Below are 17,044 nucleotides of genomic sequence, written 5' to 3' on the forward strand. Positions count from 1 at the left end.
GTAAGTTTTTTACACCCATTATATGGCAGACACTGTGCCAAGCACTTCCCATGCATTTTCTCATTTAACTACCACAACTCCCTTTAACACAAAATAGTTATTTTCCTTATTTTTTTCATAAAAAATACGGAGGCTTAAAGAGGTTATGTAATTTAGTTAAAATCGCAATAGCGTGTACCAGACATAGGGCTCAACCTCAATTGATCCAGAGAATTGGACACTGTGTATAATTTGTCCCATGCCTTCCCAATAATAATTTCTACTCTCTTCAGGAAGGAAAGGGTGACAGCCCACATGGCAACTATGTATTTGTCCTATCACACAATCACAATTGACTCAGCAATCCTTTACTTCTATGAGTGAATGAGGTCTTGAATCTTGTGTTTTGGAGTAAAGGATGAGATAAACTAAAATGCTTTGTTTCAAGTAACTTCCAGGATTTAAAAATAATAGTCTCGTGTGCAGATTGCTTCTTCGGGTGATTAGATTCACAACCTCACACTGCCTTTTAGTGAGCGAACCACCCTCACATCCAGCCCCAAGCTCGGCGCTGGCAACCAGGGCCAGCCTCTACAGGGCAGGTAATTTACAGGCAGCGGTGGAACCACTTTCAACACTGGATGGTCCCTGCTTGAAGAATGACCGTCTAAGTACTATGGAAAAGTCTTACTTCTCTGGAGCGAAAGTCACAAACCTCAAATCTCTGGAAACATAATCCTTAATACTTTACTTCAAATCTTTTCTTTTTCCTTCTCCTGAAAGATGCAGCATATATTAGGACAGAGATGATCAGATCAAATTGCGGCCCTTAATCTGTAAATAATCTATCTGGCTTCATGGCAATCAGGAAAACAGTGGGAAACAGCCAGTTTAAGACTAAAGTGACAACCTATTAGCATTCAGAGAGAAATGATTTCTCTCATCACCTTGACTGAAGATGCTGTTGCTGTGGCAACTGGTCCTGGCATTCATCCCATAGCCAATTGCTAAAATGACAAGGAAGCTGGTCAGGCTCAGAAAGGATCATTCACACTATCTCTTTTAAGTGACAGCCAATAAGGTCTATACAGGAAATTCTATTAAAATGCTTATACAAACCCAATACTTTTAATGGTGATACGATACTTTCAACCAAGCTTCCCTAACTTGGTTCTTTGACAGAAACTTGAGTTCTTTAACTTAATTGCACTGATTAACATTTAACTTCAAGAATTACATCATGTCTTGGGGACAATATCTTAAATGTTCTTTTTTCTAGACATTGCTATGTAAGGTATATGTGTGAGGCATGGTATGTTCCTATGGGGCAAAAAAGGTGCTGGACAGAGATATTTTCCAGTTAAATTAGGAGGGGAGCAGAACCTCAGCTGTCTTCTCACACCTGGCAGTCAGTCAGTCAGTCTGAGGCTTAAACACTGACTACGGGGTATTTTTGTCCATCTTAACCCTCTGCCAGCAAGCCACCTGGACTGTCACCAAGCCCTGGATTCCTGCTTAAATCACAGATGAGGGTACCTTTGCACCTGTGGCCAGCTTGCTAAAGGACTACCTTTCTATTTGTCTGAATACATAAATTCTTCTCAGGTGGAAACAAAGTAATGCAACCAAAATAATCTCATCCTATTTCCTGAAGGAAACCTAAAGGAGCTGGCTCATCTTAGGTATCCATTCTCAGATGATTTTGGAGGCGCTCAATGCCATGATGTCCTACATTATACCTGTTGCAAAAACAGAGCACCTACATTTACCATCCTGTTTAAATAATGAATGCATACCTTTTAAAAGTTTTATATGAGCTGGAATCCAAAAGTTCCTCAGGGAACATTCTCATTCACCAGTAAGCAAATTGCTTGCATGCCTCATGCTGTGGTAGACCTACAAAGAATAATGAAAAAGAAGAACATTTTCAAAATTAGACAATCCTCCGATGCCACAGATATCGCTTTGTCTCCCATTCCCCAGGGCTGCACCCATTTCCTCCCTGTTCAAACATTACATGATAAATCTAAATAACATTTCCGGTATTTCACAACCAAGATCCTGCTCAATTCTGGGTCCAAAATAAAAATATGGTCTTGTATTTGCACTTCATGAGGCAAGCACTTATTTGCTAATTCAGAAACTTGGTGGGCAGAAGACAGAGCATCCCACAGTAGAAAATGATGTATTTGGCTAATAACGATCAGCTGAGGAGCCTCTAACACGTGACTTGCTGTATTGTTGACGCAGAGCTCTCATGGGACAAATCATGGCTCACACAAAGAAAATTTATTATAAAATAATTATAATTATAGCCCATATTTTTAGCACATACTAAATGCCATTAAAATATAATTTGTATGTTTTGTTTCATTCGTTCCCCTCCAGATACACCACAGGTTAAGTAAATGTCCCTATCATCCTCATTCTGATGTTTAAAGAGGTTGAGTAACTTTTCCAAAATCATATGACACAAAGGCAGAAAAACCCCACCCTTACTAAGGCCAAAGCCCATTGCCACCTTTATCTAAACCCAATGCATTTGCTGTTTTTCAGAAGCCCTGAAGCACAGTAGAAACCCTCCCCCCACGTCCCAGACTGAGGTCACAATCATAGTCTCATTACTTTGTAAGATCCAGTGCAGTGTTTGGCACATGATAGGCGCTTGGGAAATCTTTGCTGACTGGCCAAAAAAATCCTTTGATTCCAGACTGGGAAAGTTTTTACTCTGTAAAGACAGTGCGCTGTTGGCTTTTGGCAGTGTGAGGAGTCTCTGGATGCCACCATCCTACTCATCTTGCCTGAGTTCCTGAGCTCTTGCCTCTTTTCCTGACTTGCCACATGCTGGTGCTTCCTTTCCTCTATTGGCTTCACAATACGGATTTTAGAATTGTCTTTGTCATCGATGACACTGAAGAATTGAAATGTCCATTGTCCAATTCTTTAAAACAATACAGACCAGCCTTGGACAGTATTAGAAGAAGCATAGTTTTATTTCAAGATTAAATAAAATTAATATTCAAAAAAGAAAACTGTTTGATGCAGATGTATGCGGCACGGTTGCAACCCTTTGCAAGCCAAGCTTTGAGTAATTTCTGTGGGCTTGTAACGCCTCATTTCATACCCTAGAGAGCAGAATAAGTGGCTGTTCATCATCCCATGAAGTTTCCAGCCCAGGGCTGCCACATTCATCTCCCTGCTAATGACAGTGACAGACACCTGAATGTGCCCAAGCCACAGCCAGAGCGAGCTGTGCCAGGGCGGCCGATCACCGAATACACAGAACAGAGCCTATGGGTGTCCATGTTATATATTTGCAGCTTTGAAATTTAAAATATTATAACAAAACTGATACCTGGCTATGTTAGAAAATTGGAAAATACAGATAAACTAAAAAAAGATTTAAATCACTTAGAATCCCACCTCACGTGTTAGTATATACCCTTTCAGAAATTTTTTAAGAAAAATACATTATGCACGTCTACTGTTTTTATAAATCTAATATACGATAAACACTTTTTCATGTCGATAATATTCACCTTTGATATGATTTTAGTAATGGTATGGTCTGTCATGTAAGATTAAACTATAATTTCTTTAACCAAATTCTATGTTGTTAAATCTTTAGTTGCTCTTATAAATAATGCTTTGCAGGCCATCACTGAATAGAAATCTTCACATGCTTTTTATTTATGTAACATACATTCCTAAAAGTGGAATTGCTGGATAAAAAGGGATAAACTTTTGTTTTGTTTTGTTTGAAAAGGAGTCTTGCTGTTGCCCAGGCTGGAGTGCAATGGCACAGTCTTGGCTCACTGTGACCTCCGCCTCCCAGGCTCAAACGATTCTCCTGCCTCAGTCTCCCTAGTAGCTGGGATTACAGGTGTGCACCACTACATGTGGCTAATTTTTGTATTTTTAGTAGAGATGCATTTTCACCTCATTGGGAAGGCTGGTCTCGAACCTCTGGCCTCAAGAAATCCACCCACCTTGGCCTCCCAAAGTGCTGGGATTACAGGTGTGAGCCATGGCACCCAGTCTAGGGTATTAAAGTTTTTAAGGCATTCGACACATATAATTGAAATGCTTTCTGGAAAATTTGAATCAATTTACCCTCTCATAGACAGTGATCCAGGGTATCTTTTTTTAAATAAAAATCTTATATGATCCAGAGTCTACTATAAATACTGCTTAGTAGTCTGCATCATTGCTTTGCTCTGTTAACATCAGTAACCACAATTACCTGCTCAGCCAAAATGAGCTCTTGTGATTTCTAAACTAATGAAATGTTCCACCATTTTTCAAAGAGGGTGGACATGGTACCAGGTAGGCACCACCCTGTCACACTCTCCCCCAGGGGCTGCCCAGTCCTAGGAATCATGGAAGAAGCAGGGCCAGCTAGTCTCTGATCATTCATCTTATGACAGTGGGCTTACATGGGTCAAGGTGAATTAGTGCCAAAAGAATAGGTCTGTCTTCAGAAGTCCTAGGAGCCAAGGGTAGCCCAGGTTCATGGGAGAACCACAGAGCTTAACAGATCTCTTTAGAGGCTACTTCAGGCTCTTTGGAGAAAGTAGCTCCCTCAGCATCTCAGACGTCCTCTAAGCCAGTGCAAATTAGCTCAGGCTGCCATCCCTGGAGACCTGCAGGGTCACAGCAGCTCACCCCCATTTTCCTGCCAACGCTTTTCCTTGTCAGCAGTCACCACTGGCTTTCCATTGAATGGAGGTGATTTTCTGGGTTGTGTATAAAGTAGAGATAACAGATAAGAAGTGGCCACATGTGACCATACCTTCCTTCATAATTCAATTTTAAACTATATTTCTGGGTGACAATAGTCCCCCTAATATTTCTAGAGTGAATCACAAGTTGTATAATTTGTTCTCATTCATTCTTCAAATAATTACTGCATGCAATGGAGTATATTTTTTAGGGAATGGTTGCTGGAGTCAGATTTCATAGGTTCAGATCCTGGCTTTAGCTCTTATTTTGTGACCTTACACAAGTTACTTAACCTCTCTGTGCCTCAGTCTTCTCATGTATAAAATAGGCATAATATATTAGAGGATTTCTGTGACAATGAGATGATATTTAATTTACTTACTAATAACATAAAACAGTGTCTGGAACCTAAGGGCTCAAAATGCCAGCTATTAAAATTACTCCTTTATACTCAGTCACTGGCTAGAAACTGGGGACATGAAGATACCCTGGCTTCCAAAGGCTTCCCATTCAGTAGAGAATGTGGCTACATCAACAATAAAGGTTTGATACCATAGATATAAAGCAGTGAGCAATAGAATCAAAAGAAGGAAGTATTTATCTCTACCCAAGGATGCTGGACAAAACTAAATTGGTCTCTCCTCTGGAAGTCTGAGTCTTATAGAGTTTGTTGGAGTTTGTCAAGAAGAAGAAGGACATTCAAGGCAGCACAATAATTCATGAGAAACCTTGAAGAAGAGCAAGGCACGGGAACATACAACTAAGTCAGGCAGGCTGTACTTAAGTTGGTAATGAGAGGAAGGGAAGAAGAGACAGAAGATGCTGTGAAGTGTCAGCAGAGATCAGGGCAAGAAGCTTCTCATATTTCATGCTTGTGCGTTTGAACTTTATCCTGTAAAGCTTTCCTTTCTTTCAACCTGGAGCCTCAGGAGAAAATATGTCAAAAGGTGCTTCCAGCCTTAGAAGCACAGTATACTTAACAACAGGCATGACAATGTACATTCCTATTTTTCTATTAAAATAAACTCAGATATTGTGGCATGGATTGCAACATTTGCATAATAAACTCAGATATTGTGGCATGGACTGTAACATTTGCATAACTTTTTAAGGGATTTCAATGATATCGAGAACTTACAGTGGTATGCTTAGAGCTACACCTCCAGACCCCCAGGAGCAGACAATTATTCTCTGCCAGAAGGGTTCACCACAGGAAAAAAACAGGAAAGATGGCTTGACTGAGAAGAGCAGAAGAAACATCTGTATCATGTCTCACTCAAAGACAGCTTTGCGTAAGTATCAGGGAACCATGGAAGAATCTGAAGGAGAGAACTGTCATAAGTAGTTTGAGAATAATCACTCCGGCTTCGATGCAATCCTAAAATAATTATAATAAAAAGTATGTTTGGGCTTGGTGGCTCACACCTGTAATCCCAGCACTTTGGGACATCAAGGTGAGAGGAACACATGAGCCCAGGAGTTTGAGATTAGCCTGTTCAACACAGCAAGACCCCATCTTTACAACAAACTAAAACAAAAACAAGCCAGGCATGGTGTGTACACCTGTAGTCTCGGCTACTCAGGAGGCTGAGATGGGAGGATTGCTTGAGCCTGGGAAGTCAAGGCTGCAGGGAGCCATGGTCGCACCACTGCGCCCCAGCCTGGTTGACAGAGTGAGACCCTGTCTCAAAAAATAATAAAAAATAAATGGAGGAATGGGTTAAAACCAGAAGCGGAAAGGCCCAGGAGGAGGCTCCTTCCAAAACCTGAACCCAAGATAGTTTAGCTCACCCTTCTGTTATTCCTAAACATCTGGCACTTCTCTTTCATAATGTTTTCTTTTGAGACAGGGTATTACACAGTTTCCCAGGCTGTGGGGTACATGGTACAACCATAACTCATTGCAACCTCGAACTCCTGGACCCAAGTTATCCTCGAACCTTAACCTCCTGAATAACTGGGACTCATGCCATTGGCACTCAGCTAATTCTATTTTTTGTAGAGACGGGAGTCTAGTTATGTTGCCCAGGCTGATCTCAAACTCCTGGCCACAAGCAATCCTCTCAGCTCAGCCTCCCAAAGTGCTGAGATTACAGATGTCAGCCACTGGGTCCACGTCATTCATATTGTTTGGCTAAATATTGTGCGATTTATGAAAGTTCATTCTTTCATAAGGTTCATATTCTGGTAAACTATGGAACGTTAAGAAAGAATAAACTGTACATGTTAACATATACATGGCATACATTAGCTACTCAACAAATGGTTGTTAAGTCAGTATACAAACAAATGGAAGAATGGACTTGCTATAAACTATTTTAGTAGGTCTAGTGTTTTTTTTTCTCTGGAATAGGCTAAAATATATACTGATAGATATTAATAGATATAGAAGTATAAATATCTACTTTGATGATTTGAAATTTCTTTTTATCCCTGAAATTTAAATTCATTAAATAATATTGGTTGAGTTGATCTCAATTTTATTAATCCTATTTATTGGTTTTATTTATTTTATTTATTTATTTATTTTTAAGATGGAGTTTCGCTCTTATTACCCAGGCTGGAGTGCGATGGTGCAATCTCAGCTCACTGCAACCTCCGCCTCCTGGGTTCACGCAATTCTCCTGCCTCAGCCTCCCGAGCAGCTGGGACTATAGGCTGCGCCACCATGCCCAGCTAATTTTCGTATTTTTAGTAGAGACGGGGTTGACCAGGACGGTCTCGATCTCTTGACCTAGTGATCCACCCGCCTTGTATTGGTTTTATATTCATCATACTTTTTATAGATGAGGGTCTGAAAAACTCAGAGAGAACTCAAGTATCTTGCCAGTGTCATATAACCAGGAAAGGAGAAAGAACCTGAACCTGGGCCTAGCTAACCCAAGCTTGTTCTGTTACCCATTGTGCTACACATTAGACTAAATAGGCCAACTAGAGTAAGCTCTGTAGATATCATGACATTTGATCTGGTTCCTGAAGGGAAGGTAAATGTCCACATATTTGAGATAGGTGGGTAGGACATTCCAACTCCGGAAGGAAAACATGAGCAAAATTCAGCATCCAAAGAATCCCTGGTATCTTCGGAGAAGAGCAAGTAAACCAATGGAGCCTAGATATAAAGAACTTGGAGAGGAAAGAAAAAGTTAAAAGTGGGAAGAACAATTAGAAAACTGAATTAGATGCTAGATATAGGTGACAGGGGGATGGAGGCAGCAAACCACCTCGCCATGTATGTACCTATGCAACAATCCTGCAAGATCTGCACACGTACCCCAGAATCTATAGTACAATAAAAAAAAAAAGAAAGAAAGAAGAGAAAACTGGGTTAGAGCTAGATACTGTCTGACCAATAAAGTCCAGGAGGGAAGTGAACCATAGCAGGCTTCCCAGCAGGGAGAGGGCATGGCCTGAGCTGAATGACATACAGATTTCTTGAGGAATGAGCTTCTAGAGGTGACCTCAAGAAGCTAACTCCTTTGTATATCCATTTCTATGCTTTTAGATGAGCAGCTTATATAATTCAATTCACTCCTTAGCTCTAGGAGAGTAGCCTAGTTAATTTTCACAAACTGACTGAAGATAAATCATGTCCCAGAACAATAGTACTCATTCTTATGATATGTTTTCTTTTCCCAACCTCAAATTCATCCGTGGATTTAAAAACTAACGTTGGTTTTCTCTGCTGAGTTTCTCTCCTTCTGGCTTTTGGAACAGAGTGTTTACACAAGGCTGAGTGTTGTGCTAGTTCATGAAATCATACACTGGATAGATACATCATTTGTCTTTTCTTAGAAGACCAGAAAAAGAAGCATCTGGCCTTCTTGGTTTCCAGCCATCATTAGATTCATCTTCGCTCAGGAGTCACAGTTTGCTGTGGGTCTTAGTGGAAAGGTTTGAAACTTGCTTCTGTTCTCCAGGTCTTACAGAGTGGCGTGAAATTTGATGTGGGTGGAGGGAAATATTCAGCTCCTTACATTTCGTTCTTCTCTTTTTCCCTTGAAGTTAGATATTCATCAGGATTGCCTGGTGGGAGGTTGCAAGCCAAAAATAGCATGCAGTTGGGTGAGGTCTGGAACACAGAACCTCAGTGTAGGCAAACAACCACCACCCACATCCCAGCCCTGAGGATTCTGACATTCACATTCCCACAGCCAAGCATATAACACATCGTTATATCCCAAGCATCCATTGCAAACTACGGAAGCAATATGGAAAACACCCCCTTATATTGTAAAACATGTTAATTGAAACCAGACATTGGCTCCTCCTTTCTTTCTAAGTCCAGGTGAAAGTTCATTATCCTTAGGGGAAAAACAATGAATATTAGAAAAGTATTTTTCTTGGACTTGGAAAATATTACTCAGAATCCACTACATCTTGTCTATTAGAACTGCCCCCTCCCTGCTCCCACATCCACCTATTTTCTTTGCATGTTTCACATGTTCCCCATCCCTCAGCACGCTGACTTCCCTACCCTCTTCCCACTCCCAGCCATATGACTTACAGAAACAAGCAAGGACTGTTACTTCCTCAGTGGGCTGGGCTTTCAATAATGTTAAGCTGTTTAGGTTGAAGCTGTGGCCTGACTTTGTCAAAAGCCATATGGTGCTGAGACAAAACTGGGGAGTAGGAGAGCACCGCCAAGATCTGCAAGCTCTGTGACTAACCAAAGCTGTGAGCTTAATGAGGAAAGAGGAGATTAGGGGAGTTCTGGCTTTTTTGGCAAAAGCCCCAGTTGAACACGGGAATGCCCAGAGGCAAAAGCAGCTCAATCTACAACAAATTAATAAAACAGTCTATTGATCCTAGCTTTGTTGTCAACCCAGTAGACTAAAGATGCTTCTCAACTTCCAGGAAATAAGCACTCACAAGCCTCCCACCTTTACACTGAAGCATATGCCCAGTCTCCCAGGACCAAACAAGAGGAATTATTCTCCCTGTGTCTCTTACTCAGAGCGGTATTAAACTGGTTACATGAAGCATTTATAACAGCCTCCTCTTCCTTTTGTGAAAAAAAATTCCACACACCCATCCTAAGAGAGATGCATGTGTTTCAGTGACTTAGTCATTATAGATTTCCATCAGGAACAAAAAGAGCTAAATAACTTCCACTAGAAATAAATGGGAAAGAAAAATATTTGTTGTTATGTCCCCTTAAAATTTTTACCATGAATAAAAAGTAAAACTATCTTCCACACAATAACATCCACAAATTTTATTCACCCTCATTGATCCAACTATTACATACTACAGTCATACAGAATCCAAGTATGTTTATTCTAATTGAATTTTTATTCAAATATTTTTGACAGGGAGTTAGTCTTTTAATTTCAAAACATTTTTCTCTTTTTTAAAAAAATATGCTTCAGGGATTCTGAAAAAGAAATCAAGGAAAGCTAGTTGTATTTACTAAAAAATAAGCTGATTGCAATCAGCTCAAGGCAAAGCTGACAGGACTCTAATAGTTTTAGATGGTCCTAAAGAGGCCACTTCACCGGAAAGAGTTAGAAATGGGTATCTGCATATTGAGTAAGTTTATTATTCAGGTTGTAACATATATAAGAAAGTCAGGAGGTATGAACTAGCTTTCTGTTTTGTTTACAGTAGGGAGTTGAAAATAATTTATAGTAGATAAGCTAATGAGCCTGGATGTCGTGGTTATTATGGGCTAATTTAGAGCAGGGGAGAAAGCTATAGTACAAATATGCTCTAAACAAAAGGGATAAACACTCAGGATTGGAAAGTAGGAACTTCAAAGCTAATCGTAGAAAGAAAAGAACTGTGAAAGTTGAGATGGACTAAATACTGCTTTTTCTCCTGATTTCCTCAGAAATCGAGACAGCACCCACTGTCAGCAGCAGATGGGAAGTCTAAACAGGAGAGACTGGATAAAGCTGACAACTGAGGCAGGATAAAGGAGAGAAGGAGCAAAGAAGGAGGGGGCAGGAAGGGAAGCCAAGCAGCGCACGCTAGCTTGTCGATTGCGTCTTCCATGAAGGCTTCAGCAGAAGATAAGAAAAGCTAAGCCACGTCAGTGAAGGGAGGACAGCAGGAAGGCCTTTCAGGGGGAGATTTGTGGTGTGGATTCACTCGGCACTGATGAGAGCAGCTCCCCAGACAGATACCGAGGTAAGAACTCTGGTTATTAATGAAATCAGGATGAGCTCACAGGGTATCATTTGTAATCATTTAAATTTCAGGAAATAGAAGAGCTTCAAATCATCAACATAAGTAGATTTTTTTAAGCCTATTTCAGAGAAAAAGACTAGATCTACAAATATTTTTTGGCAATTCTGTTTAGCGGGCCAAGACTAAAGGTTTTTATTCTTAAAAATGACAATAAAAACAAGCAATTTGTGCTCAGGCTAAAGGGACATAACAGTGTTTTAACTGTTGCAGGGAAAGCAACAACACATTTGAAATACATACATAGAAAGTATACATGAGAAAGAGAGTCGTAGCAAGAGAAGGGTGGGGTTAAATTCCCACAATGTTCTTTCCAATTAAAGACAGGAAAGGTAAGATTAGATAGCCAAAAAGACATGACAGAAGAATAAATGGAAGATGGATGGATGGAAGTATGGATGGATGAATGGATAATGAATAAAGAAAATGAGATCGGCTGATTGATAAATAAATCCAAAAGATTAAGTGATGTGCACCAAAATCATTTAGGTACTTTAAACGCACAAGGCACCCGTATTTCATCCTTTTAAAACAAATTTTATGCAATCTCTTTAATGACAAAATTAAAACATATTTATACAAACGGTCCAATTCACATTAAAACAAGAGGCCTGCACAGCTGGGCCAGTTAACATGAATGAATAACTTAGCCAGCAACATCTGCCAAATGAATGTAGAGAGAACTCCAGAGGCTTTAAAAGGAGAAAGCAGAGAAGAGGCTTCTGGAACAGAATGAGAAAAATAAAGGCGATGAATTTAGGATTTAGGAGTGAGAGTGAAGAGGTTAGAAAATGAAACAGGCAGAATCAAAAGACACTAATAAATGTATGGAAAAAAAGAAAACTAGCACAAATTATATACCTCAAGAAACAGAAAGGAGATACATTAATATATATTGTAGCAGTAAAGATTTTTTATTTGAAGACTCCACCAGCCTATGGGCCAGAGGAGGTGCTGACTGCCAGCTCACTGTGCAGCCTTGCATGCACTGATGATGGAGTTGATCCACCCAGCTTCAGGGTCTGGATTTCAGCTTTGCTGGTTCAAAAGCTGAATTTTGCCAGAGCTGAAGCTGGATCTAGAGCTCAGGCTCACAAATCGTAGGTAAACCAGGATGTCAATGTATACATGCAAAAGTGCACTTTTCTCTTCAGGCAGTCTTCAGAGGAAAAGCAAAGAATAATCGGAAGATCATTTGGAGAAGATGACATTGGCACAAGACAATTCCTGTAGCATACAGAGTGAAAGCTTAGACTATGAAGCACACGAGTTTGTCATTTGTTAGCTATGTGGCCTTGGACAAGTTATTCAATTTCTCTGTATCTCAATTTTCTCATCTATAAAATGGAGCATTTCAGTTATCTATTTCTATGTAACAAAGCACCTCCAAATTTATTTGCTGTATTAGTTTGTTCTCACACTGCTAATAAAGACATACTCAAGACTGAGTAATTTATAAAGAAAAAGAGGTTTAATGGACTCACAGTTCCACATGGATGGGGAGACCTCACAATCATGGTGAAAAGCAAAGGAGGAGCAAAGGCATGTCTTATATGGCGGCAAGCAAGAGAGCATGTGTGTAGAGGAACTGCCCTTTACAAAGCCATCAGCTCTCATGAGACTTACTCACTGTCATGGAAATAGCATGGGAAAAACCTGCCCCCATGATTCTATTACCTCCCACTGAGTTCTTCCCATGACACGTGGGGATTATGAGAGCTACAGTTCAAGATGAGATTTGCGTGAGGACACAGCCAAACCATATCAGTCACTTAAGACAACTATCGTTTATTTTGTTTACAAACCTGCCATTCGTGCAGGGCTTGGCAGGGGCAATTCATATGCCTTTCACAGTGCACAGATTCAAGAGGAGAGGACATAAGGCAATACATACCTCTAATGAAGAAAGTATCAAAAAATTGTGGGGTCATTTTTTAAAAACCACAGGAGTCTGCCCTCTGCCCACAAGTTATTTTTATTCCTCCCACATGGAAAATACATTGTTTCCTAAGACCCTCAAATTTCTTCAACTATAAAAAACTTTATAGCAACAAGCTTCTTTTTGTTTTGAAATTTCTTTAGGCCCAACTAGGGTTAATTTCACTATAACTCTCTGAAAAACTTTGTGAATTTCATGTAGGTCTTATGGGAGTTTATTCCATTAGACAAAAGCCGCAATTGCAAATCTCTTTGAGATTAATTCTTACTCAGGTTCCCTTTGAGGCTCCTGAGGTTCCCTTTGAGGCCCCAAACATTTCTAAGATACTTAAAAGCCTTTGTGCTTAACAAGATGCATCCAGGAGGCACCCTTTAAGATCCTTAGTGGGTTCAGCTTCAAGATGGCTGACTGCATACACTGGGTACTCACCACCTCTTTCACAAAGAAGAACCAACAGAGTGAGTAGATAATCACATTTCGAATACATCGCCTGAGAGAGAACACTGAAATTCAACAGGGGAGTAACAGGATATACCTAAGGCAAGGAAGGAGAGGAGCAGTCTGCTCATCCAGGATTGGCTGGGAGCCTGGAGAGACTGCTCAATGTGGAAAACGGATAAGCAGTCCACATTCCTGCTGCAGACTCCTACAATTATAGCCACAGGAGAGTCCCTTGATCCTCACAGGACCTAAGACCAAATAGGGAGCTTCCTGGAGACTGCACAACAGCATTGTTCCAGAAAGGAAGCTCACACTGAGTCCCACATACCTCCTAAGTCCTAAGCAGCTGCAGCATAGCACCATTTTGAGAGTCCATTTCCTACCAGTCTGTATCTTGCCCTGGGGTCCAACAGCCCCTGCATCTGCATATCCCCAGAGCCCCACTGACATTCTGCGCCAGCAGCCACTTCCCTTGAAGGCTAAACTACCCATAGCCACTGCCACTGCTGGCTGCTGCCACCACAAGTGCCAAAACACAAGTCACTGGCAGTGACCCGACCTCACCAGCAGAGGGGCAGGCCATTGCAAAAGCTACCCCACACTGTGCTGCCACCAGTGCCAATTGCTGCCACTGCCAGGATGAAGGCTGAACTGCCAGAGGAAACTTTAACCCAACCCCCAGCAGAGGGGTGGCCATGCATCTTCACACGCTTGCAGCTGGTGCTTCTGTGCACTGTTGCAAAGGGGCTGAAGCAATAACAAAGCACATACCCCTAGCTACCTACTGTGGCTGCTCCCAGTGAGAGCAACTCTACTCTTCTGGTAGCAGGCCTGCAGCACAGTCACTGCTGACCCTACCTGAGCATTTCACCAGTGACCTGGGGACCACCCTGCCCCTGCCTACCATAGCCAGTACCTGAATACACCACCAGCGGGGAGGGTAAAGGAAGGTCCTCCCAGCTGGACTCTATACCCTTAGTATGCAAGCACACCATCTGAGGCCTAGAGCCCAGTCCAGCATCCCAATCCACCATCATAAGCACCTGAGCATTCCTCCTGGAGGTCTGAGGTTGGGCCCACCCAAACTGCTGCTACCACCACAGCTGACACCCACCCCTATATGCCATTTGCAGGCCTGGGGACTGGCAAGCACAGCCTATTACAGCCACTGCTAACACTAATGTGGACCAGTTGAGATATAGAGAGTATCCTGCCACTATTACTGTCATCACCTGTGCCACATCTGCAGCCTAGGGGCCCAAGAATTTGCCCACCTATGGTGTCCATGGCTGCCATTCCTGGCACTCTCAAAAGTCACCTGGAGGCAGAAGAATTGGCCTTCCTGAACACAATAACACCAGTGCCAATGTATACCACCTTGGAGTCAAAGAATAGGCATACTCAGCCCACCACTGCTACCACTAGGGCCAGAAGACTGGCCCACCTGGTGTCTCACTCTCCATTAAAACTTCACCACAACCTCCACTAACAAGTGAACCGTAGGCCACTGAGTAAATCACAGGCACCATTGACTGTTTATAGGTGAAGAAATCATATGGAGACTACGTTACTACATACACCAAGAATCAAAGTCAAAGTGCCGTACCCAATCAACACCATAAATACGTCTTCAGGGAAAAAGCACCCCCCTATGAAAGGAAGTCCAAAAAATTGAAAGAGGCAACTGCTACACTGATGCACAAATATCAGTGTAAGGACACAAGAAACATAAAAAAGCAAGAAAATATGACACCTCTTCAGGAACACAATAACTCTCCAGTAACAGATTCCAATCAAAAAGAAATTTACAAAACATTTCAAAATATTTATATTAAAGAAACAGTGAGATGCAAGAGAATAGTGAAAAATAATACAAAACAATCAGAAAAACAATTAAAGATATGAATGAGAAATTCACCAAAAAGACCGATCTCATAAAAGAGAACCAACCATAAATTTTAAAACTGAAGAATTCATTGGGTGAATGATAAAATATAGCCAAAAGCTTCTACAATAGACAAGATGAAGAAAAAAAAATTTTTTTAATGTGAAAATAAGTCTTTTGAAAAAAATCCAGTCAGACAAAATTAAAGGAAAAGAATTAAAAAATGAGCAAAGCCTACATGACATGTATGATACCATAGAGCAACCAAATATTCCAGTTTCTGTACCCTATAAGGCAAAAAGAAGACCAGAAGTTTAGAAAACTCATTTCACAAAATAATAGATGAAAACTTTCCAAGTCTAGCAAGAGATTTAGACATCTGGATACAGGGGACTCAGAGATCACCAAATAGATACAATTCAGAAAAGTCTTCTCTGTAGCACATTATGCTCAAACTGTCAAAAGTCAAAGACAAAGAGAGAATTCTAAAAATAGCAGAAGAAAAGCATCTAGTCACTTATAAAGGAATCTCCATTAGACTAATGGCAAATTTCTCAGCAGAAACCTTACAGGCCAGAAGAGAATAGGATGATATATTCAAAGTGCTGAAAGAAAAACAACTGCCAGCCAAAGTTACTATACTCAGCCAAGTTATCTTTCATAAATGAAGAAGATATAAGGTTTTTTCCAACAAGCAAAATCAGGGAATTCATCAGCACTAGACTGGTCCTACAAGAAATGTTTAAGGAATTTCTATACCCAGAAGTGAAAGAACAATATCTACCATCATGAAAACCCACAAAAATATCAAGCCCACTGGTAGAGCAAATAAACAAGGAAAAGACTCAAATGTTACCACAACAGAAAACCACCAAACTAAAATAACAAGCAATAAGAGAGAAATAAAGAAACAGAGGATATATAAAACAACCAGAAATTAATTACTATGGTGATAGAAATAAGCCCTCATATATCAATAATAACCTTGAATATAAACTGATTAAACTTTCCGCTTAAAAAATATATCCAAATGAATTTAAAAACTCAACTATATGCTGCCTATAAGAACCTAATCTCACCTGTAAAGACATGCAGAATGTAAATAAAGGCATAGAAAAAGATATTTCCTGCAAACAGAAAGAAAAAGTAAGCAGAAGTAGCTGTACTTATATCAGATAAAAACAGAATTTTAGTCAAATACTGTAACAAGAGACAAAGAACTATTATATCATTGTATAATGATGACGGGGGATCAAGCCAGAAAGAGGATATAACAATTCTAAACGTATATACACCCAACGCTACAGCATGCAGATATATAAAGCACATATTATTAGATCTAAAGGGAAAGACTGACTCCCATACAACAATAGTTGGGAACTTCAACACCACACTCACAACATTAGACAGATCATCTAGATGGAAAATCAGCAAAGAAACTTTGGATTTATACTGCACATTAGACCAAATGGACCTAATAGATGTTTACAGAAAATTTCATCCAACAGCTACAGAATATTCATTCTTCTCATCAGCATACAGCACAGTCTCCAGAATAGACCATACATTAACATTCAAAACAAATCTCAAAAAAAATTTAAACCAGAAATTATATCAAGCATATTCTCAGACCACAATGGAATAAAACTAGAAATAAATAACAGAAACTGTACAAACATGCTCTCGAATGACCAATGGGTCAAGGAAGAAATTAAGGAGAATATCAAATGATTTCTTGAAATAAATGAGAATAAAACACAGCCTGCCAAAAGCTATGGGATAGAGCAAAAACAATGGTAAGAAGCAAGTTTATAGCAGTAAATGTCTACATCAAAAAAAAGTAGAAAGAATTCAAATAAGCAATCTAATGATGGACCTCAAGGAACTAGAAA

The sequence above is a fragment of the Cebus imitator genome, unplaced genomic scaffold (assembly GCF_001604975.1).
Source record: "Cebus imitator isolate Cc_AM_T3 unplaced genomic scaffold, Cebus_imitator-1.0 Scaffold70, whole genome shotgun sequence".
In the NCBI taxonomy this organism is placed as follows: Eukaryota; Metazoa; Chordata; class Mammalia; order Primates; family Cebidae; genus Cebus; species Cebus imitator.